Source organism: Harpia harpyja, chromosome Z (assembly GCF_026419915.1).
Source record: "Harpia harpyja isolate bHarHar1 chromosome Z, bHarHar1 primary haplotype, whole genome shotgun sequence".
Lineage (NCBI taxonomy): Eukaryota > Metazoa > Chordata > Aves > Accipitriformes > Accipitridae > Harpia > Harpia harpyja.
Window position 1 is genome coordinate 101,009,429 of NC_068969.1, and position 25,084 is coordinate 101,034,512.

Sequence of the window (25,084 nt, forward strand, 5' to 3'; positions counted from 1 at the left end):
TGACTCAACGGCAGGGTCTCCCTCACCCTTTTACTCTATTAGACATAAACCGTTGACCACGCCTGGGACTAGGAGTTGATCCAGCCGCATCTAGAATCCAACCAGTGTTTAGAAAGCAAGGGGGTCTTCTCTGAACCTCATGACTCAATGGAATTGTCTCCCTTACCCTTTTTACATTCCTGATCTCTGTACAAATCATGAGAAATCAATTCTAATTTGATTTTTCTTTGTATACTCCTAATTTTTAACTTACTACGTTTTCAGTCTCTGTATACCTAATTTTAGTCTGATTCTAACTTAATTTTCCCGTATGTACTTCATCCATGTATTAAGTAATAGAGTGAACCTTGCCTTGAATTCTGTGAACTCGCGCTTCTATATAAATTCCTATTAAATCATTTTTTTGTTGCTAATACCATTGGGAGTGATTCTTTAAGTGGTCCAAACCACTCCCTTTTGTGACACCAGGCTAACAGCACATCCTCTTTTTTCCTAAGCATACCACAGACACTCTCCTTCAGTATGTCCCAACTGCCACAGTGACTATAGGGTATGTCAAGAGTGGCAGGTACATCTAAATGTCAGGCCCTTCAGGCATGACTTTCAAAAGAGTTCATACTCTTGATGAATGGCTCCTAAGCATCCTTCACCTGCTGGATGAATAGGACTTGGCAGGTAGGGACCTACCACATTTCCAACAATTACGCTTGTCAATAGGAAAGTATTGCATGAATAAGGACATACTTGAATGAGCACAGATGGATTCAGCTGTGAGAGTGCAAGAAAGAGCTCAAATGACACTCACTATGCTTTAGAAAAATTAAGAGTGGAGGTCTAAAACAGCCCAGGAAGAGGCTGGAATGAAACGTGGAGAGAAATAAGGAGATTAATAAAACATTATTTACTATGTACATTTAGTTCAAAGCGACAAGGATGACTGTACAGGCAGGGCAAGAGGGAAGACAAGAAAAGCCTGGTAGGGTAGAAATGTTGGTGAGAAGGCTGGATGTCATGTACCAAAATCTGCACATCTCATTCACCATGAGCCAGCAGAAAGTCTATGGCAAAAATTTCAAAACAACCAAGATAATTTCAAAACAGAGCAGTGAATTCACAGGACAGCGCAGTCTGTTCCAATCAACAGCCCATCTCCAGGCATACCCACAGGTCAGCTTTCCCCGTGGGGGCAACGACTCAAGGATAGCATCATTCAGACAGAATGGGTGGTGCCACTCTGCCAAAAAGTAAGGACACCTCCTTTGCCAGGCCAGCCCATAAGAGGCCCAGCTTCTTTTCTAGGTATCCAAAAAGTGCTTCAGAGCATTAGGCAGAGCACTGAATAAACTTTGTGTTCACTTTATGTTCCAACATTCAAGCTATTCTAAGGCAGAGTCCAGGAAAGAGAAAGTAATTATGGGCCACATCAATCTTCTGCTTACCGAGAGATCTCCAAACAGCACAGGTAAAAGATACTAGAGGGGCCTAACAGCTTCTCCAGACAGGCAACTGTCCCAATGCACCCACAAGGTTGCTAGCCAGAAGAATTAATCTAAGACTTTTCCCCTCTGCTTTCTTTTATTTTTGAGGAAGAAAGGAGTGGATTAATGCTGAAACAGTCTGAAGATTCCTCTCAAGTATTAAGCGCGTGCACATTTTTTTCTTGTCTACGCTAACTCTGTCAGCTCCCTCCTCTTGCTCTCTGCCCTACCACTCCTCTCTTCCTCTCCTTCGGGCTTTCTTCTGACCTTCCACTATCTTCTGCCTCTCCTTTCCCATTACAAATGTGTTCAGTATTTCTCATCTTACAAAGTCCTCTGCCCTCTCAGCCCAGAACTATCATGAGTCTTTCCACAATTTCCACCTCAAGTTCATCAAACACAGTGCTTTCACTTGCTGGAGGTCTCATCCTCCAGTTTGGGTCCCTGACTCTGAAGGATGGATCTTTTACCCCTCAACAAAGTTTCTCAAGATCTGTTTTTGGACAAAACTCAGAATCTGGATTCCACCCTCAGTCTCCTTTGCTCACTCTTCTGACTGCACTCACAAAATCTTGTTTTCTATGACTGCTTCCATGCAGCTTCTCACTTCTCCACTCACAGTGCTCCCTCCTTCCCCCTTACCTTTCAGAAGTCTCACTCAGAAACACCAGCTTCACTGATATGTAAAATCCTCTGGCTGAGGATGCTTCTCCTACCTTTTACTCCAAATCCATCTCTCTTGTCACATTGAAAAATACAGTCTGGGTTAAGCTGAAAATAATTGTTAATTCAAGTTGAAATTCACAGAACTCACAGAACTGAGATGCAAAAATGTCTGCAAAAAGCTTTTTTGTCTTCCCCCTGAACTTAGCACCCACTCAAATGTTATACAAAAAGGACAATGTTATGTTTAAATACATTTTTTATATTTAAAATTTGACCTAAATCTCATTTTAAAAGGTTAAAGGACAGTTGAAAGTGAAAGACAACATTTAAAGACCAAAGGAAATTTAAATTAATCACCCCCCCTTTGCAGATGTTTCAAACAATTCAGATTTTCTTTTAAAGAAAATTCTTGCCAGAAAATAAATTACTTGAACAGCTCTTGAATCTACACAAAGCAGAAAGTTAGAGTTCATAATCCACTGATCTCATTTTTAGCAAAAGATTTCATAAAGCTGGAGCACTTATGTAGTACTTTTTTTTTATTACTATGTCAACACAAAAGAATGCCAAGGCAAATTCGCTTGGCATCATATTAGAGACACTATCAATTTGAAAAGTGTCTATCTGAAATGAAGGGTGCTTTACTGAAAGTCACTTTGTTACTTTTATTTGATGCCAAAATAACAGTAAGTCAGGGCAATCGCAAAGGATTTCACCACCACTACTTACACTTTGATGAAGCACAAACAGCTACTGCTTTTAAATATTAGCCTTCTCCACACTAAGAACAAAATCACACTGGCTTCTGATTAATCAAAACATATCACTTACTGTACTGTTTACTGAACTGAGTTATAGCTTCTTTGGAAGCTATTGCTAAATATGCATTTATGAATATAAAATTGCAATTGGCTTGTTTTCATTATAATTTACTCTAAGACTGACTGCTGTATTTTTTTCCTCTGAGATTAACATGTTTCCGTGCCATGTACTTAGGCAGATGTAAATTTCTGTACAGAGTACCATTTTAATATGGATTTTATTTTTAAAAATCTTTAATCTTTTTTTTCTGTTAAGAAAAGAAGAGCGAGTACAGCACAAAGTAGAGTCAGTGAAGCATGGTAGGCAGAAACAAGAAAGTAGGAACCCGAGAACGTTTCACGTATTTGCGACATATGTAGACACTGGTATCTCAGAAATCCCAACTCTCATACATACACATCAAGGCCATATGATGTGTTCGAGTAGTACAAATGTCACAGGAAGGATCAGGACAGAGTTAAGCATTAGGAATGTCTTATAACTGGCAAGAGACACTAACCCAAATACCATGAGCTTCAGCTGCAGGAATAGTCATTTTGACATTACTCATATAAGCTTCCCTCATTTTTAGATAGGGAAAACAATGTAGTAGGGCTATAAGTTGAGCCAGCAATTCAGTCACTTACCAGCTAAATTATTCCTTTTTCTTAGCTCAGAACTCATTAATAAAGAACCAATTATCTTCTGGTATCACTTTGTTAAACACCCCAGGAAGAAATGAGCCCCAAGAGCAGGGTGAACCCCCCAAAGTCACTGTAGAGCAAGTGCAGAGTATCTACAAAAGGAACAGGGCTTCCAGGAAAGAGCCTGTGCCTTAGTCCTATGGATAACAACAACATGGATAACGCCTGAAGACTTAAAATGAAAAGTTTGAAAATGAAAGGTATTAAGACTTCATTTTTAAATTAATACTTATTTCCCTCTACATTCTGCTTGAAGTCTTTAGAGTGTGACACTTTCCCCTCCTGATTCTCTGAAGTGTTTATACAGGTAGCTCTGGGGTCCTGTTCTGCCCACTGAGAACAGTACATACATGTACTTACACAAGGGTAGAGAATACATGAGTTAAGGTATGCTGGAGTTGGATTCTACTTTTTAAAGGTGAAAAGGAGAAATGTCTCCCATACAGCAAAGAACAGCACATAGAAAATGCTCTTCTTGTTTCCAGTGCCGAGTAGCTAATTATGCATATGGCTAACATATGCACAGCTCCTAACATGGAAAACCGCCAGTGCCCTCTTATCCAGCAGTTATATGAAGAGGTGGACTCAGTTCTTAGCTACCAATCTGTGCAGTAAGAAGCGCTATGATCCCAAAGATACTGCTATATTCAGGCATGTTCCTTCCTCCCACTCTTATTCCCCTGGAGCGCCGAGAGTAATAGTCTGTAAAGCACCACCGCAGTCTATTAGACAGATAGCTGCATGTTGCTCTCCGTTAGATCACTGGACAGAGAATGGGGAATTTGTAATGACAAGCTGAAAACTCTATTTCCCACAATGCCCTCGCATGATTTACAACAATCATGATAATTTAAAACTGGCAACCGCAGACCAGAGTGCTTGACTACTATTGTTTTAGCAGCACAATCAAATTACCCATTTTGGGCTTTTACAATTAACTTGTTACATGCATATGTTATCACTTCCTAAACAGTAGTATTACCAGATGGAGAAATTCAGCAGGGAATAGCAACAGGAACAATATTCTCAATATAATTCCTAATCTGAGCCCCAGTGAGAAGTCCTTTATCATAATACGTATTTAATGCAGAAATACAATTTTAGAAACTTTTATGGCAATTCGTTCTTTCCCATTCCAGTCCTAGAAGAGAAACAAAGGAAGATCTGTCTTCAAAAATAAACATATAAAATTCCCGAATGCTAAGATAATTGCACAGGTGTTTAAGTAATCCCTCGGGCCGTTAAAACTTTAATTAATACTCTAAACTACAAAGACACCTACTGCCAAAGCTAACACCAGCCAGATACCTGCTTCTTTCCCAAGTTAGGATCATGAATTGTGGCAAGATCCCTTTTTAAGCATGCGTGATGAATCAGACAGAACTGTAAAAGGTCATTCTTTTCTTACATTTATCTTAGGTTCACTTTTGTGGAGAGATTTGTCAGCAACATTAATAAGTTAATTCCACATGACTGACATGCAGCTGTGAAGCATACAGAGCATCATGATAAACATCACTTTACTCCTGTGCACTGTGGTATTACACACAAAGAGGGATACAGAAGAAAGCTTTCTTATACATCACCTTGAAGAAAAAAAACATGAATCACACCAAGTGGGCAGCCTAGCAGTATTTCCTCTGTAAAATAACTATGAAGAAAAAAGCAGGGTCACCTGGCACTTTTGCTAAGCAATTTAGATGTTTAATGAACCACAGATTTAAGAATTTCAGTGAAGAAAGTTGATGGTTCAGAGAAAGCAGATTCCTTCCTATCTAAGTGAGGGGAACCCTAAAATGGCATCACAACACTGGCAGACATCAGCCATGTTTACACACTGTCCTGCACAGCTGTCGGTGAAAAGTGAGCTGAGTATTGTATGTAGATGCTCCCTCACTGCTCAAATCCTGCCTTCACAATCAGGTTTGTTTTACTGTTGTTCTGACCCTGGAGAGACACCAACTCTTCAGGGGTATATTTGCTACTTGTTTACTCTGGGCTTGAGATTCCATACAGCCATCCTTGCGGCTTGCTCTTGTTACTCCCATGTTACATCTGCCTAAAGTATTAAGGGGGCAGCCCAGACCACCAGTCCTTAGGCAACTGCAGTTGCAGAAATGTGTCTTGCAGTAAAATGAAGATTTTGCAAACAGTATCACTATTAGCTACCACTTAAATGCAGCAGCAACTGTATTTCTTGAAAATTTGCCTTCTAATCAAATAAAGTATGAGCACTCAAGAGCAGTTATCTCACTGCCATAAGACGTTACCAACACCCGGATGAGAAGTACCAGCCTCTTGAACCACTCCCCAGTGCTGATGGCTGTGTGAACACAGGGGTCTGCTTTACTACAAAAATTATATAGGTACTTGAAATCACCACTATCGCAAACACAGTGCTCATTTAAAGAGTACTGCTATCTTTCAAAGCATCAACAGATACTGAATTTGGCTTTAACTGTATGAGAAGCCCAAAAGAGTTGGGCTACACTAGAGGGCAAATGCATTGTGACCAGATCGCTACTCATTTGAAGTTATAATGGAGACATACAACATGTCTGGCTTTGCTACAACAGTCTTCAAGTGAAGAATGAAGAATTCAAATTTGAATATATAAATACTTAAATAGTTTACATAAATGTAAAGTTTAAATAAACCAAGTCAATATCGGAAAAGAAGAACAATACTTCCACCATTCAGAAAAAGATATAATGATGAAGGTAAGCTTTGCCTTTTCTTAACAGAAGATGAACATACCCCTTGTACTTCTGCTTCAGGGAAGAAATGTGAAGATGGTCACTTGGCATGGGTGCACATGGCTTTTCTTTCCCTTACTGCAAATGAGTTTAACTGCTTATAAAATCTACTACAACCACGGAAATACAAGTTCTAACTTAGAAGCTATCAGAATCGGCATGTAATAAAACATATTTAAAACAGTCTGATAAATTACAGAATGAAATGGTTCTACATTAAAAAACCCCCAAACAATACAGACTGACAATTTAGCATGGTTATTGACAACATTCACCTGAGTATCAGGAGTGGTGAGCATCTTACCAGAAATACATTTCAAACCCCAAATGCTCCTTTGCCTGCAGCAGTGTAGCACACTGGCTATTCACCTGAGCAGACATCAGCTCATCTACAGACTGGATCTGCTGTGGCCTCCTGTGTCACACTGAACCATCAGTCCCCTCACCCACGCCTCGCTCTTCTCCTGTGTCTACTCTGTCTTGCCTGTCCTGAGTGTGCCGAGGCTTGCTATCCCTGACAGGGAACACTGCAGCTGTAAAAAATACACATCAAAAGCATAACATGAAGACCCCTGGGTTACATTTCTCTAGCCCTTGCTTTGAAGGGGGTCAGACTGTATTGCTGTAATTCCAGACTCAAAAAAACCCACCAAAAAAACAAAACCAAAAAGCCAACAATCTGCATGGCCATGAAAAACATCCCTAGTTACATAGCACTATTAATCTGAACTCTTCTGCACAGGCATAGCATCTTCTAGGACTTGTCAGCAAAAGCATAGACAGAAAGTTATGCACTGGAAGCAAATTAGATACTATGAATGAGCGCAAATATTACATTACATTTCTGCATTCATAGACGTTTAAGCAATTGTACCACTGTACTGAACTTTCAGTGAGGTTGAAATAATCTATTATCCCATTGTTGAAGGAATTAACCACTGTCCCCTTATTTAGAAAGTGACATTTGTTTTTCTGGTTTTGAAAAAAGTGGAAGGCTGCAGCTACCAGCCACAGTGGCTTAAGATAAAGCAGAGGTCTGAATTTCCATTAGTTTAAGATGAACAGGATCAGGCCATAAAGTGTGTGAATTGAGTTGGTCTTTTCTTGTTCTTTTATGTCTGTCATATGCTTATTTTATTCTGACTATCAGGGATCCACAGTCTCCTTAGACAGTGTTTAACTAAAAATAAGAGTATATGAGATTAAAGAGGAGTATGTCTCACAATCGTATGCATCATACAACTTAGGTGCAGCTCAAGAGCCTAACAAATAATAAACAAACATTTTTAGGCTTCTGGAGACAAAGGTTTCGTGCCCACAGAACTATCAGTGGTTTTCTAGAGCAACACTTGCAGTTCTTTGGCTTGTTATTTCTAGACCAAATACTGAAGAACCTCCTCGTGTTTATTCTTTGCTGAGATCATGTATTTCAGGTATTTCAAAAGCATATGAAAAGCATTTCACAGATGCAAATTATTATCCTTTGGTTTAATATCAGCCACAATTATTTTCAGGTGTATTCTCTTCCCTCAAAAAATCCTGGTATTTCAATATTGTACTAATACGAATCAGTTTCTTCTACTTAGTCCCTTTCATTTAGGCCATTCTGCTTTTAAAGCGAACACTTGCTAGTTGCCAGCTTTAGAAACGAAACACTACTTAACAGAAAATTGCAAATTAATTTGCAATTCAACAGAGCTAAACAAAGACAAAAACCCCTGTTTCTATTTAAATGGAGAATTGTTCTTTAAGTGTGGATCTTCAGTATAAATACACTCAAAGCTTGCATATTGTATATTTACCTTCTGTGCAACTTGAACTTGCTTACTGAAAGGCAGAGATCTATCACCATCTATAGAGACTTGGCTTGTGGTAAGCAAATAGCTCCAACAAGAACTGCATGATTTCTTTATTATTGCTCCATCCTCCAAATCACTTAGGAGCAAATTTAGTAGTTGCACCACCTGCGCCAGGGCACAGTGATCTCTCATCTCTCTAGACTGCACTGGGGGACAGGTTCTGGCAGCCCTGGACAGTATGTGGAGGTAGCACTTGCATCAGGTGCCAGAGGAGGCATTAAGAGTGTATCAGCTTCTACAGCAAGTGGCCTACACACAGCATATAAGGTTATGAGTCCCAGCAAGGTTTCTGCACAATTTTCCAAGGAGTTTTGATAGGTCTGCTCCAAAAAGTTGACTGATTTCAGACATTTTCCCACTGCAAACTCACGCTGCTGAATACAGCTCACACTTAATGCAGCCATGATGATTTAAGGAGCATCCTGTTAAGTTCAACATATGTCAAAGGTTTTTCCACACAAATGCTAGGTGTGCATGTTCTATTAGTAGGAGTAGTAACTGATACATATTCATAAAAGCAATTATAGTCCCAAAAGCTCACGTACTGAAATCCTGGACTATTAGAGCCAAGAATGGAGATTTTTAGTTTGGATGCTATTTTATTTTTAACATAAGTTGGACCGCCACAGATCTTCCAAGGAAGCCGCTATGTATTTACAAACTTTCAAATCCAGTTATGATCTATAACTCTAGATGTAAGTACTGCCCAGTGACACAGTGCTGGTAATCAAAAGCTAAGTGATGCAAGCACTAGGTATTTTGATTTGAACGCGTTACTGCATTCAGTGCCAAAACTACAGCACAGCACTAAAGTGTGCACATGATTCAAAGCATCTCATTATTAAATATGAGGTTCTGGGAAAGCAGACCTTGGTAAGACTGAATTGTAACATTTAAAGATTAATTATGTTACTGAGAAAGATTTCCTAGTGGTTTGATACTACCAGAAACCAATTATACAATATAATAAGCACAAGAAAAGAAAAATAAAAACCTTGGGTGACATTTCTATGGGAAAGCCATTAAAACCAGCAGTTTTGTGTAGTTACAAAATTGTTGTATAACATCTTACTTACTTACAAAACTGCAGGCAAGTTTCTAGGTTACCACAAAAAGGGAACTTAGTGGATCATAATCACATTCTTTACAAGTCCTATGTAAATGGAAATAATTTGTAAAAGCACACTGAGCTATGCCTCAGTGTTATAGAAAAATATATTTTGAGTGCAAGTTATTGGAGATTGCTGTAAAAGGAATCTAGGCAGAATTTTATAAACTTAAAATTTTTAACTTGATCAAGAGGAAGAGTGTAGACGGGATCACAGAATTGCAAAAACAGGGTGAAAATTAGGTGAAATTAGGTATTACGTGAAAATGCCTAAACAATCACAACATGCTATAACAGAAGCCAACGCCGCCTTCTTTAACAGCTCCCTCATTAGTCTAACCCTAATATTAAGTACATGAGCAAGTCAAATCAAGAAGCCACACAGATCATTCTGCAGTACACCTAAAATAACACTGTTCAGCTGTGGCTCACCTCCAGGTTTAGTTAAGAACAAAAAATTTTAAAAAGCAAATTATACCTCAACAGAAGGAGAAAAAACCCCCAAACAAAAAACCCCCTTATTTCTTGCAGGTGATCAGTGGATTCACTGAGTTAAATAAATTCAACATAGACATTTGCAGTATACAGAAAAAGCTAATTTTCTTTTGATGCCTTCTTACAGATACCAGGAAATCAAGAACTCTCAAGTTCAACTACTCACTGTCAAGTTGTCAGTGGAAATCCATAGATGCTCCTATTTAATCTGCTTAACTTCAAAATTTGTAAAGTGAAGGGCCGCGGTAGTCAATCTGATTTTTTTAAATTTAACAAAAAAAAATTTAGCAGGGACAACTGGATCCAGGTTTCATGTGGAGAAAGTTCTTATAGCAAAACTTTGAAAAACAATGAAAGAAATTTAATTAAAAGGGAGGGTTGCACACAGAATTAGTAAGACTGTTAGGCAAGTGTACTCCAATTACCTAGTTTCTAAATATAAAACCCCATTTCTTCAGTGTACTCTCTGACAGTATTCATCAGGTGACATCAGCAGTACAAATTGGCACCTCCACTCCCACACATCTCCACTCCAGGTCCTTGCCCCATAGATTAAACCACAGGTAATGATTCAGGAAAGACGTAGAGGAAAAAAGATCTTCAGTGTTAAATGGTGTGCATTGTCAAGTGGACTATCCATACAGAAATCCATGTCGGAGCTGCTGCAAGAAAGCCCCCATCACACAGCACATCAGCAGCAGCGAGAGCTTTCCCCGTCTTTCCAGGCTTTCTCACTGTTACTCACTTTCTTTAAGGACTGAGCCAGGCAACCTCAAAAGTCACAAAATGTAGAAGAACAATTGCTTTGTAAAAGAAATAGAAATTAAAATGCCATTCTCTGCTATTCAAACTAGATCTCCACTGAGTCAAGACTTTCCTCCTCTTCAAAATCCTTGGCTGATTTGGCCTTAGCATCCAACCGGACATTCCTTCCTCCATCACTGTGATTCATGATGATTGCTGCTTTTCACTCAAAACGTCAGAGGACTGTTCCATGTCTTGACCACTGGCTTGCTGAAGCCATGCTGACCTCCATATGGCAAGGCGCAGGAGGAGCAAAAGGACTAGCATCACATCTCCCCATCTGGGCTGGGTCTAAACCAAGGCTGGGTCTAAACTAAACAGTGCACGAGAATGCTCCCAGGCACATTGTCCCTGGAAGAGCATTTATCCAGTTCCCATGAAGTCTGATTATCTCTGGAGCTAAACTGTTACCAGGATCCCTTGCGGACCCCTGGCTTGGGTCATGTACCACAGTTAAAACCAATTCTTAAGCACGATTTAAGAACATAACATTGATAGTAAAGAGGTGGGCCATTCTGTACCAGCTGGTCCCAGTGCTGGAAACAGTGCCAGGCACGCTTAAGGTACCAATACGTAGCTCCCAGGCAGCCATTTCCACCCGCTGGAGACACCAATCTCAGAGGGATGCTGCAAGGCCATTTTTAAGGGGCTGTGGCACAACAGCAGTAATGCTGCAGCTGTGCCTTCCCTCTTCCAGCCCTTGCTCCCAAAAACCCTGCAGCTCCCCAAAATACATCATCCAAGGAGGTTCCCATGCAGAAAGGACAAAAGGATGAAAACCAAGAGCTAGTGTTGCGCGAAAGCACTTGTTGAAAATATTCCTGGCATGGCAGGATGCACGACCAGACAATACTGCCTGGCCCTGCTTAACATGTCAAGAGGGGATCCTAGTGAAGTGATGGCAATTGCAGCGTGGAAGACACAAAAGTAATTTCTAACATTTTGAGAAAAATGCAAATTTCTCTACCTGTTTTGAATACTGTCTACCACACTAGCTGCCAAGCCATTTTCAGCAGAAGTGCAGTCTCATTAATAAACAAAAACTATTAACAAAGACCAAAACTGTGGAGGTCCATAAGAGGGCATGGTGGGAACAACAAACAGAATATGCAGAATGCAAGATTTTGAGAATGAAAAAAATTACAGGCCTTTTAACAGTCTATAAAATCCCTAAGTTCAAAACTCCGTTTACCATTACTATTGGATGTTCAAAACAGCTACAAAGGGTTTATCATTTTCTATTATATCTGAAGTACTTTTCTGTAAAGGAGAGGATTTTTTATTAATCACATTTCTCACCAAACATATTACTAATATATTAGTCTGTAACAAGAGCTGGGAAAGAAATGCTTAATAATTGTTATTATTTATACAGAGCAATGGTAAAATAAAAGTGCATTGTGTAAATTATTCTGCTGGTTTTATGACTACATACGTGTCGTGGTTTAAGCCCAGCCAGTAACAAAGCACCACACAGCCACTCGCTCACTCCCCCACCACACGGCCACGGTGGGATGAGGAGAAAATATAAAGAAAAGCTCCTGGGTCGAGACAGGGACTGGGAGGGATCACTCCCCACTTATGGTCACAGGCAAAAGACAGGCTCACCTTGGGGAAGAAACAAAATCAATTTAATTTACTACCAATCAAATCAAAACAAGGACACTGAGAAGTAAAACCAAACCTTGGAACACCTTCCCCCCACCCCTCCCTCCCTCCCGCCTCAACTCCACTCCCGGTCCTCTCTCCCTCCTCCCCCCGACAGTGCAGGGGGACGGGGAATGGGGGTTGGGGTCAGTTCATCACACGTTGTCTCTGCCGCTCCTTCCTCCTCAGGGGGAGGACTCCTCACACTCTTCCCCTGCTCCACCGTGGGGTCCCTCCCACAGGAGACAGTCCTTCACAAACTTCTCCAACGTGGGTCCTTCCCACGGGCCGCAGTTCTTCACAAACTGCTTCAGCGTGGGTCCTTTCCTCAGGCTGCAGTCCTTCAGGAACAGACTGCTCCAGCACGGGCTTTCCCATGGAGTCACAGCCATCTTCGGGGGCCTCCACTCCCCCGCTCCCCTCCGTGGACTGGGGGGGGGACAGCCTGCCATCTCACCACGGGCTGCAGGGGCATCCACCTCCTCCCCGATCCTCCTCCCCTCCTTCTTCACTGACCTCGGTATCTGCAGAGGGGTTCCTCTCACATCCCAGTCTCCCGTTCCTCTCACATCCCAATCTCCTCCCCCACTGCAGGTTTCCCCTCTTAACTCTGTTCTCCCAGAGGCGCTACCACCGTCACTGATGGGCTCGGCCTGGGCCAGCGGCAGGTCCGACTTGGAGCCGGGGGAGCTTCTAGCAGCTTCTCACAGGAGCCACCCCTCCAGCCCCTCCTCCCGCTACCAAAAAAACCCCACACCACACAAACCCATAACAATATGCCAGGACAAGATTTCTATACTACACTGACATTTAATTTTCAATGGACCGGCTGCAGGCTGAATTATTTTATCTCACTCCTTGTCCCTTAGAACATCTACAACTGCAGCATCTCTCCATTGGTTGGATTAGTCACTTGAAAAGCATATGCTGAGCCATAAATTTTGAACCACTCTAATTCCGTGTACATTTCAGATCCATGACTGACAGATTATTCCAACTAGCTGATAAACTTGTAACAAAAGATTCAGAGTACAATTGTTCTGCCAAAACAAAGCTGGGATATGCGGAGTGAATAAGGGCACAAACCAGCCTCCAAGGCAGCACAAATGATCCATTCTTAAGGGGACACATTAAAAACAGACCCTAGTTCACTATAACTGTTACTCAAACTTAAGTTACCCCAACTAAAATATCCTGCTAAATTATATAGCTGTTTTTCATATTTTTCCATAGTGTATTTGTCTCCTTTGTTGGTGTAGTGCTAGACAAAACTGTGCCATACATACTAAAAATGAGACTAAAATGCAATCAGAAGCACAAAGCAAACAACCCCAGCAATATAAAGAGAATAATAATTACTTATTAATTAAATCTTTACTAAGAATCCTCAATTAAGTCTTTTTCACACATTCTTTTAGGGACTGCCATTTTTCAGGTCATTTGTAACAAATCTTATCTTCCACTGAGCATTCGTACAGTGTCTAGTGCAAGTCGTATAAAATGGTAACTACATCACCTTTGAAGTAAAAATAGACAAAGGGAAAACAAAAAGAGGTATCCCTTCAAAAGGTGATTACTTTCCAGCCATTAAGTAATTCACCCCTAAGAATCCAACCACTGAAATGTACGCAAAGGGAGACAGGGAACAGAGAAACATGAGGAGAACGTCACCACTGGATCATTTATGTCTAACATTATCCATTCATTGATAATGGCAATCAAATCAAACCTCTGACTTCTAAGAGAATACTAAAGGTAAGTAGGATCAAAGCACAACTCCCATCCCTTTTGTAGACAGCAGCAGAGCTGGCTAAGGTCTGTACCATGGTACAAGGCTTCATTACTTGATATCTGTACAGCGCTGTGCAAATATACAGTACTAATGACTCTGAGAACAACAGAGGGGAATGCCATCTCAGCCTTGCAACTAAACCCCATTTTCTGCACAGGTAAATAAACAATAATTAGTTTATGAAGAACTGATGACACACAGTTAGGCGAATTCTGTGTCTCTATTTCTGGGCAGCCTTTGGTCAACCTGGATAGAAAATTACATTTATTTAATATCCATATAACTGTAATTCCTGGGGCCATAATCACATGTAAAATCAAACCCGCCAAATGCTTTACAAATAAAAAGGCAGGCAAGAGTTTTGAAACTTTAATCTCACACACTCCATCAAATAAATAAAAAAAAATAATCAGAAAATTGAGGCCAAATTAATGCCTTTTTTTATTTTTAAACTGATTGCAGCAATCAATAAATAAGTTTCAAAGAACTCTTTTAGTAAAGGCCAGGCCTAGCCAGTAGGTATTACATTAACTGTCATTATCAATTAGGACTCGCTGGGAACAAACCTTATTTACAAAGCAAGAGTTCTGGGAATCCACTCGTGTGTTAAAAGAACCTCCGTATTGCTCTAGAGTGATGTTAGCAAAGCTAAGTGCTGCTTCATTAAGTGCAGTGCACACATTTCTTAATGGAGAGCAACTCTTATAGTCCAAAGGAGTTCATCCTCACCATCTAGTGTGGGATATACACACTCATGTTGGCAATTTCAGTAATGAGACAAAACACTGTTTGTTCATTTTTCTTCTTTTTTTTTTTCATTTAAAAAAACACAGGCTATCATAAATAAAGAATTAGTGTAAACTAGACATACATCCTTCACAATTACTAAACTTTGTTTAAATGTAGCAAAGGAAGGAAGGAGGTTAAAAACTGCGGAATATTTCACCTTCCGAGAGCTATCTCACATCCTCAATCCTATTCAGACAGGCATCGATCACTCCACAGTTTACAATGGAAATAGCCAAACATGGGAAAGAAAAGAGGACAAATATTTCTGATGAGTCATTTTTCTCTTTCTCAATAACTCCTTCCCCTCCCTTCTCCAAATGCCTCTTCCAGTAGATACAAACATCAGAAACACATTAAGTCAGCTGTACTTTCCAAAAGGTTGTCTTGTGATATTTTGATGATTACAAAGCATGCAAGTTACACAAACACAGAAATATCACTGCATCACTGTAGCTGCATTCAACAAAAACCCACACAGGGAGCCTGTTAGCTACCAATGCTGACAGTCTGCACAGTAAGAAACCAAACCTCTGTTTTGGATAATCGGGACATTAAGGATTTGGGTTTGGGTCCAATAATATGAGCCATAGGTAACAAGGAGATAAATGGCACCATTCCCTGTGAGAGGAGAAGGGTCTGGAATGCTGTTTGCACTTGCACTAAAATGGAAAAAACATGCAAATTAATATATCAGTCTCTTCAAGGAGGAAAACATCTTAGGCAGTACAATTAAAAAGGCAAAACCCCCTCCACTGCAAACGATCAAACATAATTGTCTCCCTTTTTAACAGAGGCCATTTATCACCAACCCTGAAGATACCTATAAATTACAAAGGGCAAAACTGTTTTCCAGCTCAGTGTTCATATCTCTCCCAGTGATAAGTGGCATTGAGAGTTGAATGGTTTAACTGTTGATTAAAGAAACAGTAGAAAGAACAGAGGGCAAGATGATTTCATCACTTTTAAAAGCAGCTTAACTCTGAAATGCTCTTAAATTCATGTACTTTGGTAAGGTTTGGGTAATGTCCAATTAATCAGGAGCACACTGTTTCTTCTGAAATAACATTTTAACTGAAATAATTCCAGCAAGCAAACACAACTGCTTATTTTAACAAGAAAACTCATTTTTTATATACAAACAAGTATGACTCAGTCCTACACAGTACTTTTACTACTAAACTTCCTGTCCCTTCCCTGCACTTGAAACAGGCTATCCAACATTTCCATGCTAAAACATGCCTTGTTGCTTTCCCTCAGCACTGCCCAGACATGAAATGAGCCCTTTTCAGAAAGATGCATGCCTTCTCATCCTGCACCAGTGATTTTAACAGTGGCTTATGGTTAGAAATCTCACTGCAGGATTGGGACCCAAGTAGTGTCCACATAGAGAGAGCAACTAATATGCAACATGTATATCTGTAAATCAGTTTGCTTACAGGTTGAGAAAGAAGGTGTAAAGAAAGATGTTGTTTCTATTCTCTTTGCTTAAAGCAGCTGAGGCATTCATACACCAAAGACAGTGAATGGGATTGTATTAAGAAGTTACTTAACTTGCCAAGCTTACCACAGGCATTCAACATTCATGAGTTTGGCTTAAAACTGTGCTTAAAAATAAGCTTTCTTATTTCACAGAATCATGGACTGGTTTGGGTTGGAAGGAACCTTAAAGATCATCTAGTTCCAACCGCCCTGCCATGGTCAGGGACACCTTCCACTAGACCAGGCTGCTCAAAGCCCCATCCAACCTGGCCTTGAACACTTCCAGGGATGGGGCATCCACAGCTTCTCTGCGCAACCTGTTCCAGTGTCTCACCAACCTCACAGTGAAGAACTTCTTCCTTACATCTAATGTATATCTACCCTCTTTCAGTTTAAAGCCATTACCCCTTGTCCTATCACTACATGCTCTTGTAAAAACTCCCTTCTTGCGCTTTCTTGTAGGCCTCCGTTAGGCACTGGAAGGCTCCTGTAAGGTCTTCCCAGAGCCTTCTCTTCTCCAGGCTGAACAACCCCAACTCTTTCAGCTTGTCTTCATAGGGGAGGTGCTCCAGCCCTCTGATCATCTTCGTGGCCCTCCTCTGGACTCGCTCCAACAGGTCCATGTCCTTCTTATGTTGGGGACCCCAGAGCTGAACGCAGTACTTTCTTCTGGGGCCTCAGTCTTTAGGATTCACATTTGCAAAATCCTGTAGGCAATAGGGAATGCTATAAACTTTCATTAAAAACAATAGAAAGGCATACTGCACCTCTTCAAAAGTTAAATGCTTTCAGGCATTTTATTGCACCATGTGTAAGATCAAATCGCTAGCAAGGTCCTAAATAGACATGGAGGTATACGGGGAGTAAACCAGACAGAATAAACCTTGCTATATGTATTCACCTATTTTCATTATCAAGAAATAAGCAGGACTAACCAGAAAGGGGAGGTTATACGCCCAATCAGGCATTTTTTAAACATTACTGAACTTCACAATATTCAAGTGTACGGTGTCCTTTTTAAAAATCAACCCCTTTATTACAATCAATTCGCTGCAGCAGAAGCTCACACTCATCATCTTTCAAAAAGACACCAGGCTTCCCTTGATTAGTTTGAACATAAAGAGTAACATTGCTTTTGTGTACACTCTTCCCTCCTGCCTGGTTTGCAAATTTTTAATTAAATATAAATATCATTAACTTTCTCCATGTGATTCATTTAGCAGGTTAAAAAGTTCATTTGAATATACACTACTCATCTAAGTAGCCCATGGTGTGGAGTAATTATAATCGGAGCTGACACAGTGAAAATGGAAAGCAAATTGATTAATGCTGTACAAAGAAAAAACATTATTCCACAATACTGAACAGCCCCACCTTCAAAGTCTCTGTAAACTAATCCTTATTATCCAGCACTGCCTTCTGCCCTTCCCATCCCCCCAAAGCCAAGAAAATAACTATGAAAAGATAAAATAATCCAGCACCTGGATTGGGAACCCAGCCAAGACAAAGCAGCAGGCTGTTCAATGGGAGCTCACCTTTCAGCACATGTGCAGTCAAGGTCAACTTAAAGGAATAAAGAAGCTGTGATGTCCAAGAGAAAGAGACGGGCTGGAGGACAGGAGGCAAGCTGTGCCAAGGAGAGTGGGTGAAGGTCAGGAGATCACTCCTGGCAAGCACTGCCTGCCACAGCCCCTTTCCACTTGTCCAACAGGCAGAAACTTCCAAGCTGAACCCCGCACCCATGTCTTACCTGCTAACCTCCCTCTCTAGGTATGCACCCCATCCATTCATTGCCTCTGGTAATTCAAATACTCCCAGCCGCAGTGCTAAAGAAATAAGTAATGTGCAAAATGTCCACTACGCATCCCACCAAGCGCTCTCACAGCAAAAGAGAACAATTACCCTCAGCACAATTTGGAAACTGTGCTCACGTTCGATTTTCCAGGAATGAGCCCTCTGACAGAAAAGGGAACAAACAAGAAAATGTGTACAGGGATCATCCCTAACTTTAAGGGCAAAACCGTGCTGAGTGAGAGCAACAGCCCTGTGTACCCAAAGGTCAACAACCAGATTCCAAGTATTTTGGAATATGAAGTCAGTATTTCTTTGGTTAACAAAGTTTACAAACCTGAATTGATGCCAGAGACAGAGAACATTTTCATTTTGCAATAAACCTCTGGGAGAGCAAAAACTCTTGGAAGGGCTCACCCTCTAGCTGAAAAAAAAAACCAATCTGCCAGCTTCAGAGCTCTATTTGCAAAGTTTTATTAGTAGCAGTTAGGGCCAAAGGGGAAACGATACTGTCAGAAGCTTAGTTTGACCACCACGGTTATCACCTTAATCCATGAAAAAAGCAGTGCCAGGATCTTTACTAACCAAAAACCAAACATGACTTTGAGCGTTTGCTCTGACAAAGGACAGTGCCAGCAGCAGGGCACCAGTGTCACACTAACGCAGCCATGGGACTGCTCCAGATCCACAGCAAAACCTGTTATGCCCATCCCTAACCTGGACATAAAGATGGATTTTGTGTATTTCACTAAAGCATTTTTCAGTCTGAAGCTTCTTCTAATGCACATTTATTTTGGTCAGTGTTTAAACAAAAACCACACACACACTCGCAAAAAACCCCAAACAAAGTAGTGATTACATCTAGGGATTTCCCATGATTCAAGACAGTTTTCTCATTGCTTTATTACAAGATTAAATGTCACAGTGTCATATTCTACCACTGACCAACATAAGGAGAACGGGCTAAGCAGCAGTTTTTTTAAAAACAAAACCCCAAAAAACGGAAGAGGTGTTGCGGTAAACCACAAACTGAATGTGAGTCAATGACAAAATGCCATTGTCTCACAGCATCAGGAATTCTGTGGCACATTAACAGGAGCAGCACATGCAAGAGGGGTCATTAGTTGCTCCGCTCCTGGATGCTACTAAACACCGCTTTCCCTTTGGGCTGCTCCTCCTTTCCCTTTCCAAAGCTGTTGCCAAACCAAAGAGTGCACAGAAGGTGGCAATGAAGATATAAAGCTCAGAAAACCCAACCAGTGGAGAAAGGTTTAGAGAGTGGCATTTGGCTTACAGAAGAATCGCGAGACACTTGGGGGAGCAGGAGGAGGGAGGGAGGCAAGCACAAAGCCTTGCAGCCTGGAGAGGCTGTTGCAGAGGAAGCAGCAGTCAGTGTCTCACTATCATGAGCCATCACTGTACTATCATGAGTACCAACTGCAGTGAAGGTTTTTTTTAATAACGTTCCAGCTAGGTAATTAAGAAAAGCTAAACAACCCTGCAGTCCTGCAGAGCCTCCGCAGACCCTGTGGAGCTCACTCGGCAGTGCTCTGGGGCTCCCCTGTCCCATCCACATATGGGGTGACAGCTTTCCCATACCTGCTGCAAACTCTTCAAGGACAGGGAGGTGTGTCCACTCAGCGCCTACCACAGTACCAGCAGCAGCAGCATTATGTCTACTGTAATCCTTATCTGAGATTATTATCTTGCACAATCAATACCTGGCATCAGTAAATAATCATTTAGTAAAATTCCATCTGTTTCAAGGCATTGTAATGTCTTCGTGAACATCATAAAACCACTGGCCTCTCTATAAAAGAAAACTGACAGCAGTTAGCCTAACAGCAAAAACCAGTTCAGTAACAGAACCTTTTGGTGTGACGAAAAAAAATTCAGTTTGCTCCGTTCATATTGATATGTAATTCTATAGGAGGACTGAGACTTTTGTTTCGAGTCAATTTGTATTGTTTTATGTAATACAAAAGAAAAAGTATTTTCATTTATTTGAATACACTTGAAAATATTTGAACTCATTATTTGAATTTATTCAAAATTACTTTCGTTTAGCTGTTTTCAACTCATTAAAATCATGCTTCAGACTGATAATTTGATTTTTATTTAAAATGTGTTTAACCAGCCCAGCATTTATGAGTTATACAGTCCCAGCTACTTCTAAGAGATGAAACTCTGAATTAGTCTAACTCAACCCAAAATTACTAACTGCCTAGGTTTCTTGAAAACATTGTTTTTCCAGAAAAATTACTACCTTATTTCATCCAGTCAGAGGCAAGCTTATAATGAAAAGCTTCATTGCACAGAAGAGACTAATTATCTTCACTCTAAATTAAATATTCAAGGATTCCTCCACTGTCATATCTCATCATGCTATATTCAAAATTCCCTTAAAACCTCAGATTTCAGAAAAATATTCCTACGGCTATTTTAGCAAGGCACAGAGCCAACTAATATTGGGGAGTGTCACATTTCAGCAGGCATATGGCCAACAAAAGACATATTAAAAGCACTAGTAATCAGCACACAGTGCAGCCATATATGGCTGTATTTGTTTTGTTTGGCACTGTAAATCATCCTGCCACTCCTCAACGCCACCTGCCAGTGCTCCAGGGCAGGTATCTTCACATTTGTTTAGCATAGTTGACTGAATTGCAAACTATGGCTGTAACACTGTATTAGCAATAAATTATTGTCACCTAAGGCAAAAGTCTTTGCTCCTGTTTATCACAGCAGACGGCACATACCAGGGAAATTCTGCACATACCATTGAAGAGCAGGCACTAAACTGAGGTGGCTGAACTAAGGTCTTAGGCTTATCATAGCCAGTAGAGTCTTTACAGAAGGTGAATAATTCAGCTATCTAGTGCAGATACTTAATGTTACATCACACGAGTACACTTCAGCAACTTTAACAAACTTACGATATCACCCAGACAGACCAGCCACCATTAGGTCATGTTTCCCATCCGCTGCCACAGCTAAATCCCGCCCACCCCTGGCTGCCTAAGATTCGTCTTTGACTGCAGTGCCCTGGCTGTAGAGCTCTCGGATCCCTTGTCTCTGGATACACAAGCCTTTGGGTCACACGATGAATGTGGGCCACCTTGCAGGTGACAGAGCAGATCCCAATGCCTTCCCCTTTTTGTCCCCCTTTGGCTCCAGCTGCCCCAAGGCTGCCTCTAGCCCCAGCCCTGCAACAAGGCTGGCAGCGCCTGGTACACGGCGCTGTCAAAAGGCAGCTTCATGCCTGGCCAAAACCAGCCTGGCTATGGGCCACTGCCAAAAGGAGCTGACTAGCCCTTCCCGATGACAAGGCATCCCCTTGCCACAGGCTCCCAAGCTCTCCTGCTATCAGGCAGCTGTGGGACAAGTTGCATCAGCCCAGTGAAAACGCTGCACCCAGCCAGGGATGCAGCTCAGGCACCCCACACTATGGCATACGTTGCAGCCCCCACAGCACAGAAACGAGAGCCTCCCCAACTAATCAATCTTACAGAGAATATATTTGCCTTTAATTTCCAGCCACAGCCTTCGAATGTGTTTCACGTCTGAATCTATCCTAAGCAGCCTGTGTATTGACACATGCTCCACAAAAGCGTGTCACTCAATTGTGACGACTCTGAAGATTTACCTCCAGACTCAGGAACCGCAGTTCTTTCGGGAGATAACAGGCTTCTGATACTCCAGCACATTGTCAGGGTAGTCAAGCTGTCAACTGACAGTCAAGAGAGAATAAAACCCCAAAAGCAAAGGGAATGCCAAGTGGGAAACTCATTTTTTTCATTGATGCATTTTTATTTACCGCTAGCCTCATGAGAGTTATTGTAGCTTGCTGGTAGCTATCTCAAGGGTCAGAACTGCAAATCTGCTTCTGTGTACGTGTGCATTTATGAATTTTTGTGTATAAAAACTGCTATGCAAACACCACATTTTACTTTGGTAAAACACATCGCAGTATACAGAATACCTGCAAGAAAAAACCACACACTTACATGCTCTGAAAATAACCAAGTATGTTTGATGACTAATTTCTAGTTATGAAATGTAACAGCCTCATTCCTTCAGGACAAAATGCTTACTGATAATAAGAGACAAAGCAAGTTACTCTTTGGGAAAGGAACAAGTTAATATGTCCACACATTTATTTCTCCCAATAGTTTTCCACCTCACAGAATATTTTTTTTTTTGTTAGCCTAGTTATGAAGGCATTTTAGCTGTGTGTTTAAAAAAACCAATCAAATATATTTTCCTGTCTACAAAACACCCAGGAACATGCCAGAAAGTAATTAGGAATGACAAGCACATAATGACATGCGAGCTGCAAGTATTCAGTTTTTAGTCTGGAAAATAAAACACTTAACAACGGATATGGAATGCTTTTGCTCCAGCTCTTTTATGCATAGCTGGCATGACTAATTTGAAAAATAAGACACCATGTGCCAATCTACTTTTCAGGCAGAATTCAGACAACAGAAATTCAAACAAAGGAAAAGAAGATCAGACTAACCACACAAGGTGCCTACATTAACTTTGCAGAATAACCACCAGCGTATCAGAGGGCCTGCGAGTAAGTCTCCACAAAGAAACTGGTTTGCACTTGGGGCCTGCCAGATTCCCATTTTTGCTAAAGAGCGAGCTTGTAGCCATTCTGAGATTGGTGAAAAAGTGCCTGTTTCCTGCAGATAGGTCATCATGTGGCAGAGACCAGAGTTAGAAATTAAGATTATCTAAGAGGATACCTACTGGTATTTGGTTACGTTTTTCTCGATTTATGAAAATAACTTTTAAATAAATTTGACACCACAATCTGAATTTTTCTGAAAGTATGCTGAATTTTGAGCAAATGCCTTGATTTCTAGTACAGTATGAAAAACTTAAGAATAAGTAGATTTGCTAGTGAGTAACAGGACATGCCCATTGACACCTTGACTAGAAACTCTCCCGTAAATCTTATCAGAAGCAGAGTTCCTCAGGTTCAGCTTGCTGATGAACAATGCAGGAAAGTTTTATGATGGAAAAAAGTTGTTCTTTTTATCATGCAACTTGGCAGCAGTAGGTTATCAAATACATATCTGTCCCAAATAATGCTGGCACTGTATTTCAATTACTTAGCAAAGTAGCTGTGAAGGATATTATTGTCCTGGGCCTCCCAAGACAGGCTTGCTGCCAACTGGGTCACACAATAATCAACAAACCGGACTCTAGAAAGGATGCTAGATTCCTCCCAGCAGCACCTACCATTGAAGAAATTATATATATTTAGTCAGTGTAGTGCTGGATTTTCACTTCTTTATTAACGAACTGCTCAAGGGGGTCTGATCAGCAGATTACTTTAATGACCTGACTTCATACTTGGCCATGAATCTTTAATTCATGTAAACCTTTCAGCTCATGCTATAGCCAAAGAAAACAGCTTGAAGAAAAGGAATAGTCTGTTTGTAGGTTCCCTGGACTCTTAGGTTGGATACATCATCCGTGAAATACAAGCAGCACCTGACTTATTACTAATTCCAAGACTGCACAAAAACTAAGAGCACAATACATTCAAAACAACACCCAAACACTCAACCAAGTATTCCCCTGTTCTAAGAGGGGGGAAGAAGGCAGAACAGCTGTAGTGGTTCTGCTATGGTTTGGAAACCAGTGCCATGAGCGCAGGCCCTGAAGTCTCACATCTGGCTGAGGTCTTTCTGAGCTCACTGCAGAGCCTCCCTTGCAGTCACGGCCAGGGATGTGGCCCTGTTCCTAGCCACAAGCTGCATATCGCTTCCAGGAGCTACTGCTTGGGACATGCAGACCAAATCTTTCATTCAATCTTACAATCTATGCTATAATCCCTTTTTCACAGCTACATTAAACTCCCAAATAAAAGATGCTGTATGCATTCCCAGAGCTAACAGGACAGGTGAGAAATACTTTCCTCAAACATAATTTTTTACCTGCTTGTTTGTCATTCAAACTGTAGGGTAGTCCACAGAGTATTAATAAACCCCTACAACAACTGGACTAATAATTGACTTTGAGTAATTTCAGAAAACTAATCCCCCCAGTGGTGGCTGCTGTTCTCTCTCATTCAGCATCAGCATCTGGCAACAAGTGATTCCACTGAGTAATCTTGGCAAAACTTGGAGAGATTGTTTTGAATTTCCTTCACAACTTCTCAATGCCCAACTGTATTAATAGCTGAAGATGAAACACTACTGTTGTGGGTCTTCTTGATCCCATCATAATTATTTCTAATGGTCCGTGTGGCACTTCTTTACCATTTCAACATTTGCTTAAATTTATTACAAGTAAATGACTGTGTTCTACACAGCAACTTGCTGGTAACAAGAGGAAGAAGAGCAGCCAGCATTTAATGTCCATGGATAGATCTTTGAGCCAAACAATGGCCAGAAATACTAGCACTACATAAAATACATCAGGAGTTTGTAACACTATCTGCAGAAAGTTCCCTACCTATAGCTCAGTAAGGTCCCATGTCATTCCTCAGAAAGGAGTTATCAGGATGGTTTTGAAAGCATCATTCTCACCCACCAGACACGCACAGGTCTGCGAAGAAAAAGTCAAGGGAATATGAGCAGTTCTGTTTGTTTTCACTGTTTTGATGACAAAACAACATAATAAATGGCATTAGTCCTTTTCTGTACTAACTGAAATGCTTTGTGAAGACAAAGACGAATGAACGGGAAGAGCAGTAGGGGTCAAAAGTCAAGGCCCAAAGCCAGAGTTGCTGATACGTAACTATTTATAATGTAGAACATCCAAAAAGGTCCGTGCTGTTCACTTAGAAGTACATATCCTCCTCAATCCTTGATCTACAGTGTTAGAATTAGTCTACTCTTCATGTCTCAGTCCCTTGGTGCATCCCAGAAAGCTTATGCAAGGTAAAGAATCAAT

General features: G+C 40.9%; 1 protein-coding gene across 4 annotated transcripts in view; it reads right to left on the reverse strand.

The window, feature by feature from the left end:
• Positions 1-25,084, reverse strand: part of GHR (growth hormone receptor) — a 131,179-nt gene that overhangs the window by 95,609 nt on the left and 10,486 nt on the right. The window contains exon 1 of one of the 4 annotated variants that reach the window (XM_052776802.1): positions 2,121-2,214. The exons of the other annotated variants lie outside the window; for them this stretch is intronic. The gene's annotated coding sequence lies outside the window, so the exon portion shown is untranslated. Of the gene's footprint in view, positions 1-2,120; positions 2,215-25,084 lie in introns of those variants that run through there. 4 annotated transcript variants of the gene reach the window in all.